General features: G+C 43.5%; 1 protein-coding gene, 1 non-coding gene and 1 pseudogene across 2 annotated transcripts in view; all 3 read right to left on the bottom strand.

Moving 5' to 3' along the window:
• LOC133378042 (zinc finger and BTB domain-containing protein 18.2-like) overlaps window positions 1–15205 on the bottom strand; it is a 55369-nt pseudogene that overhangs the window by 17599 nt on the left and 22565 nt on the right.
• Window positions 1–15205, bottom strand: part of AKT1 (AKT serine/threonine kinase 1) — a 178895-nt gene that overhangs the window by 162753 nt on the left and 937 nt on the right. The gene's annotated exons all lie outside the window — the stretch shown is intronic.
• Window positions 5149–5224, bottom strand: TRNAA-CGC (transfer RNA alanine (anticodon CGC)). The gene has a single exon. It is a non-coding gene; the product is annotated as a tRNA-Ala (tRNA).

Genomic DNA, 15205 nt, shown 5'->3' with positions numbered 1-15205 from the left:
GATGTTTTGTACGAGATGCGCCTGGTGCCAACATTTATCTGTTCGGCACCTGGTCAAGACTTTCCTCTTCTCCCAGGCATTTTAGTATGTGTTTTTAAATTGTTTTTTTTTTTAATGTGTTTTTTAAATTTGTATACTTGTTTTTAATGTTTTCAATTGTTGTAAACCACCCAGACAGCTTTGGCTATGGGGCGGTATATAAATGCAATACATAATAGTAACATAAACTTGGTCAATTAGATTGTTTTCTAAGGGAGTAGACTTCAACCTTTTCACACCTGGGAACCATCTTTAACCAAAACAAGCATTTGGGGACCCATTTCTTTATTTTTTTATCCAAATATTTGTATGATGGGAGTGCTGCTGTCATGACCCACCTTGGATTAGGCCGTTTCCTATAGTTCAACCCAACAGTTGGAACAGAAGGGCAGATGTGGGGAACTTTTGTACCTCCAGATGTTGCTGAATTAAACTCCCATTGTCCCTGGCCATTGGGCATGCTTCCTGGGGCTGATGGGAGTTGCAGTTCAGCAATATCTGGAGGGCCAAAGGTTCCCCACACTTACTCAAGGGCATCAGAAAATTTTCCAATGCAAATTACTTTAACAGGCTTACAATTCCCCCCCCCTGACATTTTTCCAGTTTAAAATTTTCCTGGAAACCCACATCAAAAGCTTGGACTAACAGGACAGTTCAGGCACACGTAGATTTGGAAAATAAGTATAGGTAGAAAGATGGAATGAGATGTGAATAATTATCTGTTTTGGAGAAGGCAAGGCAAAGAGAAGCCATCTCCCAAGTTACACCACGAACTGTGAGTGAATGTCACAGCTGAATCCAGGATTTCTCCAGCAGCAATTCAGAAGTGAGTGGGTGGTCCGCTCAAATATTTCACAAAGGGACCATCACATTCAGACAAGGATTAGACAGAGTGGCCCTTGGACCATGCCTGATTCTCACTCTAGGTTCGAAAACCCTCTCAATGAAAATGGGGGGGGGGAGCTTCCCTTTGAGATAGCATTGCCTTGTATTTCCCACAAAGATCCTCACTGTCTCCAAAGAGACAAAACAACAAACATGGTTGAAAAGCAGGGATATGGGAAGAGGAGGCAATGGTAAGTGATCTAAGTCCCTGTTCTTTAACCATGGGTACCCAGATGTTGTTGGACTACAACTCCCATCATCCTGGGTCACTGGCTAAGCTGGCTGGGGTTGATGGGAGATGCAGTCCAACAATATCTGGGGACCCAAGTTTAAAGAACAGTGATCTAGATAGACTGAAAACGATATCTTGCTCCCACTGGGTTCCAACAGGTTCAAAATAGAGCGATACAGAGCACTCCAGTGAGTGCAATACCCAAACACCTGAACCAAGTGGGGACTAAGAGGCAGGGCTGTGGAGTCGGAGTCGTGGAGTTGGAAGCAATTTTGGGTGGAGTCAGAAGCAATTTTGGGTGGAGTCGGTAGAAATGTACTGACTCCAACTTCAAAATAAAATTAATATTTTAATATTAATATTAATTTATTAATATTAATACATTAATATACATTTGCTATTTATGAAGGAGTCACAGTCTGAGTTAGACAGTAGAAAAATTAATATACATTTGCCATTTATGAAGGAGTTGGAGTCGGAATTGGACTTGAAGGTTTGACATACCGACTCCACAACCCTGCTAAGAGGTGCCCAGTTATAGTAAACAGACTTCCTGATGGGCATCAGCTCTTTTACAAAAGGTTATCTTGTTAAAGACAGGGATGGACAGAAGGAACATTAATTCAAATGTGGAGTTTTTGAGAACCCCCCACTCCAAAAAAAAAAAAATTTACGAGGGTCAAAACAGTTCACAGTTGAGAAAGAACCTCTTCAGAGCAACAATGTTGTAAAGTCAATGCAACATACCAGCCAACAGCCAACCTCTATCCTGAAAAGGCTGCATACAAAGGAGCATGTTAATATGCAGCTATGCAAAATCTAAACCTGGCCTTGCGGCACATGATGCGCTTCCCACGCGGCATCTATTCCTTGAAAAAAGTTCTCATCCTTGCACTCATTTATGTAGAAGAAAAAGAGTGCTCTTGCTGGACGAATGACGGGGCAGTTTATAAAAATAAATGAACAAATAAATCTGGGATGGAGAGTGACCTCACTTGGGAACAGTTCCTAGAGTTACAGAGAACAGGGGTCAGCCGAGGTGACTGCGGCCTGCTTGTCTAGCCAGTGACCACGTGACAGAGCCGTGCCAAAGATACAGAAGTAAATCAAAGTGCAAAGATATAAAACAACTCCTAGTTTACTCAGTACCAAAAAAATGCAGCCACTCTCTCCCCTAGTCTCATGGCTTAATAAAGAACAGGCAAGGAACTAAGCAGTGCTTATGCCTCACTGCCATTTATATTGTGCTAATTTATTCATGCGCTGACCGAAGTATTCAAGCTGCAAACAGACCACAGAGTGTTGGTTGGAAGAGACAATCCAATATTGCAAAATCTCCATTTAACCATCTCAACAGAGGAAGAAAAGGGGTTGTTTTTCCAACAACAACAACTATCTATTCAGGGATGCAGCTTGTTGCACTCTGACACCAGAAGGCAGCAGATTTATTTTTTTAAAAAACCTCTTTCTGGGTTCGCCTATTGGTTCAGCAGCACGCTGTCCCACCTTTTGGAGGAGAAGCACATGGCAGTAACACTGTAGCAACACAAGAAAGATGCCAGAGAGGGTGCTTGGTACATCTTGTCTGGGTAGGAAGCTACAGAGGTCCTTTCAGTTAAACTGGCAACAACAGACTTTCGTATTCTCAGCAGGTCCCCGTATTCTGCAGATACTAAGCTGGGAACAGCAACCATCTGCCCCTAGCAAGGATTGTCAAGATTCTTTAAAAAAGCTCACATCACCCAGTAGGAAGGTCTTCATTAGTGTACAGCAGGGGTGGGGAACATCTAGCCCATGGGCCAAATGCAGCCCTTCAGGACTCTCCAATTCTTCCCTAGATCACACACCCCTCTTTCCTGGACCACACTCCTCACTGTCCTGCTCCACACCAGGCTTAAGTGTTTTTGCCAGGCTAAAACGTGTCGGTGAACTGTGATAATGCCTCCTACTTGCCTGAACAGAGAAGGATGTGCATATTGTGTATGTATGGAGGGAGGGTGGAAGTGTAGAAACCTCTGGCTTTTGCATGGCTGTAACACAGCCTAATGCACAACTGCAAAGGCTGCATCTATTGCTCCACCCACTTTTGCCTCTGGCCCTGCCCATCTCTCTCTAGCAACAGTTCTCCATTTTATGACTACTAAAAATCTGTGGACTGCCATAGTTCAGCCCTTTTCAGATATAAAGAACACTGGGCGTCACGAACATGCTGCTTTAATGTCAATTAATTAGCGGAACAAGCTGCCTGGGAGTCTCCAGCCTAAATCTGTTTCCAAATAAGGGTTAAATAGACATGTTCTAAGGAAGCGGTTTTTTAAACCTCTGGATGGTAGGGGATGTCGTAGGTGGATGCCAAACAGTACAGCAGAGGGTGACTTGAATCCCCCCCCCACATACATTGAAGCACTTCACATTCTAGCCCTGTTCAGATGCAAAGGGACAATCATGGTTTGCCACAGTGAATATTGGACTTGTAAGCTTTCCACCTGCTGCAGTGCTGGGTAGTATCTGCTTCCAGTTTGAAGCAAACCACTGTTTCCTGTGACATCTGAATCTGGGAAACTGTGGTTTGTTTAAACCAGGTAATGTTTTTCTGTGGGGGGGCTATTCCCATTGGGCTCATATGCTTGACCTCACATTAGGGGAGTTTGTAACATTGCATGGTGCTTTCTCTCACTGTGTTACCCCATCTCTCTGAGCTTCCACCCTCCCTCCATACATTTTGGTTCTCCCCACCCCATTCCCTCCAATGAGCCTTTTGGGGATCACATTCATTTCTTACTGCTGGCTTTCTAGAGTTCAAGGTGGCTTAGTTGGGCTTTATTCTGTTTCTCTGCACAATTCCCCTGTGAGATAAATTAAGCACAGAGGTAGAGATCTGCCCAATGCCGCAGAGTGAGACTTTCAACCACATAGAATTATGGAACTGGAAGGAACTTTGGAGATCATCTAATCCAGCCAGGAATCTGCAGTGCAGGATGCAACTGCAGCATCCCTGACAGATGGCGGCCCAACCTCTGCTTAAACACCTCCAGTGAAGCAGACCCCATCGCCTCCTGAGGCAGTCTGTTCCACTGTCAAACAGCTCTTTTCATTAGAAAGTTTCCCCTAATGTTTAGCCAAAATCTGCCTCCCAGCAATTCTTATCTGCTTGCTCTAGTCTTGCCCTCTAGGGCAAAAGAAGTCAAGCCTGCTCCATTTTCTGTGTGAAAAATATTTGAAGACAGCTATCATATCCAAAGGAATGCTGTTAATTGTCCCCCGTGTTACAGAGACCTGACCAGTTGAGAATTTAGTATCGCCAGTCCCTTGCTGTACAACACTCTTCCAAAAGCAATTCGGCAGGTATCCTTGCTTCGGACTTTCAGACATCTCTTAGAAAACTTTTTATACTAACAGGCCTTTGTAGCTGTTTAATTTTTATTTTTCATTAGCCAATCACTGGAAGGATTGTCTGCATTTTTACTTTTATTTTTTTTAAATGGTGTTTTATGTTTTAACACTGTAAACAGCCAAAGAGATCCTCCCTATGTCATGGGAAGCTGCTTTCTACCAAGTCAGATCACTGCTCTACCCAGCACAGTATTGTGTACGCCAGGAGTTGCCAAACTGTGGTCCGTGGCATGTCTGCGGATTTGTGATTGAAGACAGGAGATGGCGCATGCATCACATTAAATATTCATATTGATTTGTAATTGTATTTTGATTGCTTCTTTTATTTCTTAGATTGTATTAAAGTTTGAGTTCCATGGAAGGCAACTGCAATACGATAAAGAATAAAACAATCAAAATACTAAAAAAAAAAATCACACAGCATCTAGCACAGTGCATTATAATTGTTACAACAGGCAGAAATATCATTAAGTGGTCCCAGCTAAGACTAACAGCAGTTTTAAAGGGTCTGCAGGAAAAGAAGTTTGGGAACCACCGGTCCACAATAACTGGCAGTGGCTCTTGGTGGATTCTGATCAGCAGTCTTTTCCAGCCATACCTGGAGATGCCAGGGATTGAACTTGGGGTCTTCTGCATGCGAAGCAGAAGCTCTACCACTGAGCTATGACCATTCCCGTTTCATTTTCTCCAGATAAGCATAGCTTAACATTGACAGTTGTCTTGCTACAGGTCAAATTATTTGTCCATCAGAGCCTAATACTGTCTAACCCAGCCTTTCCCAACTAGTGGGCCACCAGGTGTTGTGGGACCACAACTCCCATCAGCCTCAGTCAGCATTGCCAATGGTCAGGAAAGATGGGAATTGTGGTCCAACAACACCTGGTGGCCCACTAGTTAGGAAAGGCTGGTCTAACCCAACCAGTAACAGTTCTCCGGGATCTTCAGGCAGAACACAGGAAGTTGCCTGATACTCCATCAGGCCACAGGTCCCTCCACCTCACTACTGTCTCTCTAGGGTTTCGGGCAGGAGTCTCTCCCAGCCCTACCTGGGAATGCTTGGGACCTTCTGCAGGCAAAGCAGATGCCCTACCACTGGGCTATGGCCCTTCCAAATGTCTCCCACTCACCTGCTCCAGCTAGCTAGAGATGCTGGGGATTGACCAGGAACCTTCTGCAAGCACAGCGTGTGCTCTGCCACTCGGCTACGGACCCCTCCCCATATATCAGCCAGGGATTTTCATCTATCTTATAAACACAAGAGTGTGCAAGCAAGAGATGCAAGTTAGAGATTCAACTCTTGATCCCCTGGCATCCAGGGTAGAATATTCTGGAAGGAAAGGAGCACCCTTCCCTCCCCATCTCTACTCTGCACTATAATTTGGTTCCACAGCTGAGTAAGTGTTAACTCACAGGAGTGATAGCTCCTGTTCATGCATCGTATATGAGCCTCAGGGGGCTTGCTTTCAAGAAAGCCAAGCTTAATTGAAACCACAGGATTATTCTTAGGCTCATTCCAGCTATCAAAATCCCATCATTTAAAACATGGCAATTAATGTGATCTCCTAGCTGCCTCCCCACTACCACCACAAAAATTAACTCTACACCCACCACTCATTACATCTACACTGCTCTTGCTTCTGAGCTGGCAACTGATAAGGCCAGCACTCAACATACAGCCAGATTTGGCCTTGGGGCATCCAGCTACTGATCTCCAAGTGATCTGAGAAGACTTCAATACTGGAATTATGCGGGAGGGAGGGTGGAGGGGGCCCATAATGAAATCCACGAGCCCCACTCCCAGAACTTTACTATTTATTTATTTCTGCCAAATGATATCCCTTCAAGTAGCCTTCCAAAAACGGAGGCTAAGGAACCTGTCAAAGAACCGGGCGAGGGGGCTGGTCCCTGGTTATTTGAGCTTTAGATGTCTTCCAGCACTATTTGGATGAATCAAGATTTCCAGATAAAGCTAGAGGAAAGTTTGCATACTGGTAAGACAACAGATACACAGATACAATGAGAAAAGAAGAGTCAGGGTTGCATCCAAGACTTTCTGTTCTGCTCACTAGAAATGTGAAGGTCTGGGGAGGGAAACCCAGAACTCAGAAAAAAAGTTTCTCCTGTTTTGGGGAAGAAACAAAAAAGCCCCCCCCCAAGTTTTCCAGGTCTTCACATCTCTAGTGCTTGTGCAACAGAACTACCCCCTCCTCTCCCTGCCACCCCATGAGCACCCTCAAAATCTGCTCAAGAGGGTAGGGAGCTGATTTTGGGGGTGTATAGGGGAAGGGGAAGTCCTACTGCCTGAGTGGAACTCCACTTGCACAGTGCCGGATATAACCCTGAGAAATTGAGATGTTTCAGAAAACCAAAGATACTAACGGCTTTGGAGGAAGCTGTACTGTACCAACCTACCAGGCCAGCAAAAGAGCAAACAGACTTGTTTACAGTGTTTTTGTTTTTTTGCTGCTGCTACTTAGAGCCAATTTAGAAAGCCTAATTTAAATATGATCCTGGATCAACAAAATCCACATGGGATCAACCCGTGTGCCAAGATGTGCAACATTAACGGCCCAGAGATGTATATATCATTGCATGCACAGGTTTTAGCAACCTGGCTGAAACAATTTATTCGGATGGCTTTAAAAGAGGATTAGACAAATACAGGGAGGATAAGGCTATCAGTGGCTCGTAGTGATTCCATAGTCATTCAGCATGCTTCTGAACACCAGTTGCTAGAAAATACAAGAGGGGAGAGTGCTGTTGTGCTCATGTCCTGCTTGTGGGCTTCCCATTAGGGCAGCCTTTTTCAACCAGTGTGCCTCCAGATGTTGTTGGACCACAACTCCCATCAGCCTCAGCCAGCATTGCCGAATGGTCAGGAAAGATGGGAGTTGTGGTCCAACAACATCTAGAGGCACACTAGTTGGGAAAGGCTGCATTAGGGCATCTGGTTGGCCACTGTGAGAACAGGATGCTGGACTAGAGGGGCCAATGGCCTGATCCAGCAGGATGCTCTTATGTTCTTGTCTTTATTTTATATTTTTAGAAAGATTTATAAGCCACTTAAGCATGAACATAATAAAATGATAGACAAAGCACATCTAAAATCCATAAAACTATTAAAAAGCAAACATACATAAAACATCATTAAAACACAGGTAAAAATCACGGGTAAAAATCAGTAAAGCTTTTCAAATGAATATAGATTAAGGTTGAATAAAGGTTTTCACATTTAAAATAGGCCCAAATAGGGAAGGCCCGTAGCTCAGTGCTAGAGCATCTGGTTTGCATGCAGATCCCACATTCAGTCCTGGGCATCCCCAGGTAGGGCTGGGAGAGGCCCTGCCCTGAATCTCTGGAGAGCCATTGCCAGTGCAGACAAGACTGAGTAGCAAATAAGGAGACAGTATAGACCAGCCTTTCCCAACCAGTGTGCCTCCAGATGTTGTTGGACCACAACTCCCATCTTTCCTGACCACTGGCAATGCTGGCTGAGGCTAATGGGAGTTGTGGTCCAACAACATCTGGAGGCACATTGGTTGAAAAAGGCTGGTAGACAGTGCTGGGGGAAACAGACGTGAGTAGAAAAAGAGGAAGACCAAACAAGAGATGGATTGATTCCATAAAAGAAGCCACAGACCTGAACTTACAAGATCTGAACAGGGCGATTTATAACAGATGCTCTTGGAGGTCGCCGATTCATAGGGTCGCCATAAGTCATAGTCGTCTTGAAGGTACATAACAACAAAAACAGACAATACTGAGCTAGACAGACCATTGGTCTAGCTTGGTATAAGGCAACTTCCTATGCTCCTGGTTACACAGAATGAGAACCAAGAATATGGGAGAATTCTGGACTTTACCAATATGCAAGTTCACCACAAGGAGGGGGCTGTTAGATGGGGTGGTGTGCATTTACAGACAGGATGCCCCTCTGCAACTCATCCCTGACAAAATTAAGTCCGTTCCAATCCTTTTTCCTGTTGCACGTGTGGGTCATGTCTTGTAGAACAACTCCCCATGCAGTGCCAACCAGCCAAGGCAGAAGAAAAGGTTACAGGGCCAACAGTTTATTTATTTATTATTTTATTTATACCCCACCCTTCCTTCCAGCAGGAGCCCAGCGTGGCAAACAGAAACACTACAAACACTTTAAAACATCATAAAAAGACCTTAAAATACATTAAAACAAAACAACGTTAAAAACATTAAAAAAAACTTTTAAAACATCTTTTTTTAAAAAAGGGTTAAAGATATTAAGAGACATATTAAAAGCAATTCTAACACAGACGCAGACTGGGATAGGTCTCAACTTAAAAGGCTTGTTGGAAGAGGAAAGTTAAGAGCGAGGACAACAGCAGTCGAGCCAGAAAGGCAGAGATGGTGAACGAGGAAGTCAGAACAGCTGAGGAATTAGAAGAGAAAAAAATGTTCAACAGGAAGAAAGGGAGATGTTCCAGGCACAGGAAGACAACAGGCAGCACAGAGATTACATCCAGTCTTGAATACATCTATGGACAAGGATATTCTATTGGCTGCACTGGTACTATCAGGCATTTTTGTACCGTTAGAATACACTTGCATCCCCAGTATATGCACGCAAAGGACTCAGCATTGTAAATGCTGCTCTAGCACATCACAAATCCCGGCATTATGCCAGCACTGCAGTGGCCCTCTGGAGGTGTCGCAGATGCACACCAGGGCAGATTTTCAGAAACCACAGCTGTCATCGGTCGGCTATCTCAAAAGCTCCATGCTTGGCTGGTGAAACTGAAGCCTGAAGGCTTTCCCCTAGGAAGATGCTTTATACAGAGTCGCACCATTGGTCCACCGAGCTTAGTACTGTCTACTCTGACTGGCAGCAGCTCTCTAGGGTTTCAGGCAGGGGTCTTTCTCAGCCTTACCTGGAGATGCAAGAGACTGAGCCTGCGACCTTCTGCATGCAAAGCAGGTGCTCTGCCACCCAGCCAGCTCATATCAGCCCTTCAGAAGTCTGCAGTGCAAACTGATAATGAGCATTACTGCAGTGGAGCGCTGGCACAGAAGGTTGCAAACCTGATGCTCTAAACTGTAGGGCTTCATAAGAAAAAGAAAGGTTGGTGCTAGAATATCAAACAGGTGTTTTGGTTCCACTCTCCAAATGAAAGGATAAAAAATAAACTTTCCACACTCTGCAAAACTGTTATATGGATGAATTGTAGAAATGCAAACCTGTGAAGCCCACCTTATACCGATTCAGGTCATTCGCAGCCCAATAACAGCTACTCCTATTGTGGTAGAAGCATTTCAAGATCTCAGGCAAAAGTCTCAAGCCATGCTACCAGATAGAAGGCGCCGGATTAAATCCCTTAAACCAGCCTTGTGCAACCTTTGGGCCACAGATGTTGCTGGACTACAGTTCCCATAATTCCTGACCATTGGCCATGCTGGCTGGGGCTGATGGGAGTTGCAGTCCAGCAACATCTGTGGCTAAACTTTTTAGCATGTGTTTTTTAAATTGTTTTAAAAAAATTAAATTGTGTTTTAAATTGTTTTTAAAAGATGTGTTTTAAATTTGTATATCTGTTTTTGGTGTTTTTAGTTGCTGTAAACCGCCCAGAGAGCTTTGGCTATGGGGCGGTATACAAATACAATACAATAAATAAATACATAAATAGAAGGTGCAAGGGATTTAACCCCGACACCTTCTACAGAGCACAAGCTATAGTCCCTTCTCTAAACAGACTACAATGCGCAATTGAACACTTCCTATGTATTTTGTGGTACTTGTGGGCATCAGGACTTCCCTATTCTCTACCATGAGTTGGGGAATTCTCATTCCTTACATAATGAGAAATCCCTGTGCATTCCTCAATAATTTCCCTTCCCAGAGAATACACTACGTCATGTGCATATGGCTGCTTTGGGTCATACGGACAGCATGCAGAAGTATTTAATTCACTAATAGGCAAAAAAAAAAACCCTCTTGTGGTTTAAGAACGTACCTATAGCCAACAGATATTTCTATCAAACTTTAAAAAGCAGGGAAATTGGGCAGCTATAGTGAATGCACCAAGGGAGCAGGAGACCTGACCTCCTCTCTGAGATATTGTACTGTCCTACAAATTTGTCAAAATGCAAACATACTTTGGGTTGGTCTTTCATAGTCCAGTTCACTTCCTGTGTAGCTTGGAAGAATTTGGTAACATGTGCCTCTGAGCATATGGTGAGTGGTGGCAACTCCTGCCATCTCCAAATTCTCTCATTATTCATCCTAGATATCTGTGTCAAATTTATTTTTATTAATTTCAAAGCCTTTTTATTGGTCAGTGTCATATGATGGTGAAGACAGCATTTTTTGTTTCAGACTGGAGGTTATGCTCTATTTCTGTTTTGGGCACATTAACAGTCGAATCTGAAACTACAGTTTGATGTAAAATCAGACTGATTACTATATGTTGCTACTTAAGCAATGACTCTAGAGGGGCAAGAGGGAGGGGATAGTAGGGAACAGGAGGGGAGGGCAGGGCAAGTTTCATCATTTGCATGCTTTTTGAGTTCAGTGGGATTTACTCCTGTGCAATCATGCTTGAAATGGAAATGGACTGCCTTCAAGTCGATTCCGACTTACGGCGACCCTATGTATGCGATATTCACAGATGGTTTTACCATTGCCTTTCTCTGAGGCTGAGAGGCAGTGACTGGCCCAAAGTCACCCAGTGCGCTGAATGGCTGTGTGGGGATTCAAACCCTAGTCTCCCAGGTCGTAGTCCAACACTCTAACCACTACACCACACTGGCTCTCTGCAATCATGCTTAGGATAGGTGAAACTGACCTGGGGGAGAGGCAAGGAGGGGGTGGAAGGAAAGGCAGGAATGGGGAGGAGATGAGATTGGATGAGTGGACACTGGGCAGAGGGGAAGCCCCTTTCCTTTCCAAAAGGAAAACATTGTGAACAGTATCACTGTTTTTCAGGGTTTCCCCTACTTTTTTATTCTACAGCAAGCACATGTAGCTTCCCATCCAAATTTAAACCAAAGCTGTCACTGGCCACATCCAAACCAGGCCTTTATTCCACTTTAGACAGTCATGGCTTCCCCCAATCCTGGGAAGTGTAGTTAGTGAAGGGTGCTGAGAATTGCTAGGAGACGCAATAATCCCATCATAGTACTTCAATCAGAGAGGGTGACTGTTAAACCACTCTGGCCACTGGAATTCTGTTAGGGAAATAGGAGTCTCCTCTCAGCACCCTTCACAAACTACACTTCCCAGAATTCTTTGGGGGAAGCCATGACTGTCTCAAGTGAAATAAAGGTCTGGTGTGGCCCCCTGATTAGCCAAGCCAAGCAGCTGTGAGTCTGGCTTTTAGAACACTGACAGTTGGTTCTTACTGAGCATGTCCAACACTATCATTGCATTCAATGCAAAATTAATTAAAAATCAGAGAGGCATTTTTTTTTAACTTTTAAACTGCAGATGATGAAGGTCAGAGTATGGGGCAAGGTCATTAATAGGACTACAGATACTCTGTAAACATGGCTGATTTTTAATTAATTTCAACAAATTGTGAGAACTCTGACAGAAAAAAGTCCAAAAGGGGTCTGGTTTTCCCCCTCTCTTTTTACACTTTGAATTCTCGATTCTGTGACAGTTTTGTGTATCGCCATGAACATTTAAAGTGTTGTTAAGCAAGTGTTTCTGAGTTCAGAACTATTAGTTTCATAAGGTTTTGTTTTAAAATGAGCTCATGGGAAGCATCAGAATGGTATGGGGGTTATTTTCAATTTAACATTGCAGAATGTGAAAAATCCATGCTGACTATAGTATACAGCCACTCTTGTGGCTGTATAATTAAAATCATATGCTTTTTATTTTCTTCACAGAATGAAAGACAAATCTTATCTATTTAATTACAGAAGTAATTACTCCTAGTAAAAGTAATTACTACTAGTAAAGTCTTACTCTCTTGCATGTATAGACTGAGAGGAAAACACTGAAGGCTGCTTCACACTTTTATTTTTTGAACTCTTATTAAGTATGCAACCTTAAAACAAGATATATAGGAATATAGGAAGCTACCTTATACCGAGTCAGACCATTGGTCCATCTAGCTCAGTGCTGACTGGCAGCGGCTCTCCAGGATTTCAGACAAGATTCTCTCCTAGCCCTACCTGGAGATGCCAAGGATTGAACTTGGGACCTTCTGCATGCAAGGCAGATACTCTACCACTGAGCTGTGGCCCTTCTCCATATGCATGGCGCACTTAGTTATAAATGGCACATTAAATTGCTCATTTTCCCACATAGTACATGGATATATGTGCCCAATTCTTTACATTTTGTTTCTTCTACACATTTGGCAGTGAAGGTTGGGCTCTTAAAATCTATGTCCCATTCACAATTGATGGTGCCATGCATCCATTTTGCCATTTAAACACTGGTATTTTTCATACCTAAGCTGAAAATATGCAACATAAAAACAAATCAACCCTCAGAGAAAGATCTGCCTCAACTTGGGTGACCAACATGGCCCATTCAGTTCAATGTGGCAGTTTTGTGCATAATCCCAATGAAGTAAATTGAGAAAGCTTTATCATGCAAGATGATTGTGTGCATGTCGGACAGCCATGTGGCAATGTGGTACAAAGAATAGAGCACTGAACTTGGAATGGTTGGGGAAATTCGGGATCAAGTCCCTGCTTGGATATAAAGCTCACTTTGGGACCTTGAGCCAGTTACACTCTCTCTTTCAGCCTAACATACTTCACAAGGTTGTTGAAAGGATAAAACCTCAAGTAACCTTCCCGAGTGCCTTCAAAGGTTGCAGGATAACAATTATATATAGGAAGATCAGACAGACTTACTTGAGTTGGTATACCTTACACCAACTCCTTATATTTCCTCTGTAGCATTTCACCTACTCCAAAAGCAATAATCTCTGGCACAAAGGTTTTACACATTCAAAATACAACTGGCCCAAGATAATTAAATGAAACTATTGTGAATTTGAAGCAGGAAGTTAAAACAGCTACATTCTACTAGCAACACAGCCTATCGAGCACATTTAACTGTAAACAAATACTATGGTGATAATTAACCTGGCCAGCCTATTCCAAAAAAAAAATGGAAGAGAGATCCTGAATTTTAAATGCCACAGTACTAACATGTAAATATGCAAGCATACACAATGTCACAAGGGATCTATCCTTTGTATTCTCTCACCAGAGAAAAGACAAAGAAAAAAAACTACCCAAACAAATTAACAACGCTGTCTTATACAGATGCAAATGCCACTGAAGTCAGTGGGGCTTACACCTAAGTAAGTGGGTGTAGGATTGCAGCCTTCCAAAACTCTGACAGTAATCATACCCTGTTCATGCAGCAAGGGTTTTCTCCAAGTTAGTAGAGGTCTGACCCTGACCTTCCTCGGGTATGCACTTCCATGGACAATGTAACTTTGTTTACTTTTTTATCCAGCCCTTCCTCTGAGGCAGCATACACAGCCCTTCACACACACACACTCCAGTTTATCCTCATAACAACCCTGTGAAGTAGGTTAGATTGAGAGTGATGGCCATCCGAGAGTCTCCCAGTGTTGCTGTCTCAGAGCAAGAATTGGAACCAGTGTCTTCCTGGCCCTCTACTGAGCCTCTCTCCCACGATACCTCAGTGGTTCTCATGTGAAACAGGCAGCCATAATATAGCAGTATTCCCTGTTGACTGTTGCACTTGAGCCAACCCCATCCATGGCTGCCTTGTTCACGCATCATGTTTGCTCACAGGAATGAGTATCTAGATTCTAGAACTTGTCAGGACTGCCTTGCATGGGTTGAAAAAACTTGTAACATGAGCAAGCCCCAAAACAAAACAGCAACCCAGAGGTCTTACAGAGTTATGCCCAAATGAATTCTGTGGAAATCAATGGGGCCTCTTACCTCAATTGTAACATGGCCAGGATGGTAGATATCATACTTTTAGATATTTCAGAAGGATAGTAAACACTATCGTCCAAGACTGTATGTTCACTACTTTTCCCAAGTAAATTTGACTGGGTTAGGGAGGTTAGCAAAAATCTAAACTTACTGGTAAGTTACTTTAAAAAGCGAACACTGGCTCTATCATTACCTCCACAGGCTAATTAGGGGGCCACGGTCCACAGATCTGGCTTTACCACTGTGCACACACCGTATGGGGAGCTGCAACCAATATGGGGGGAGAGGGTCCAACAAGCGTTCCCAGAATGATTCACAGCTTTGACTCACTCATTCCTTTTTGTTAGGTGTACAGTCAAAAAAGGGTAACGTCACGTGTGGATCACCCCTGTTGTCTTTCATCACGATCAGGTTGCCAATCCAGAAGGGAAGGGGGTGATATGTATGCCGGTGGAAGAACAAGTAATTTATTTTTTGGCACTGGAGTGGGGGGGGGGAGAGAAATAGGAAATATGCAATTTTTAAAAAAACAGGAAAATGCATACCCTCCTTCTGATGGGTAGGCAGAGACGCAGCTACCTCAGAATTGAGCAAGGAAGAGAAGAAGCAAGGATCTAAGCCTCTTCCTTCTCAAACAGCTGTAGCCAGCAATGGAGAAACCGGAGGTAAACAAACGCCGCATAGAGAAAGGGGGTGGGTGGAGACAGCAAACTGACTGACAATGCCTAAAGAGCATCTGATCAA

The sequence above is a fragment of the Rhineura floridana genome, chromosome 2, assembly GCF_030035675.1.
Source record: "Rhineura floridana isolate rRhiFlo1 chromosome 2, rRhiFlo1.hap2, whole genome shotgun sequence".
Taxonomy (NCBI): Eukaryota; Metazoa; Chordata; class Lepidosauria; order Squamata; family Rhineuridae; genus Rhineura; species Rhineura floridana.
The sequence above is the reverse complement of the archived record's forward strand: the minus strand, read 5'-3'. Positions and strand labels throughout refer to the sequence as shown.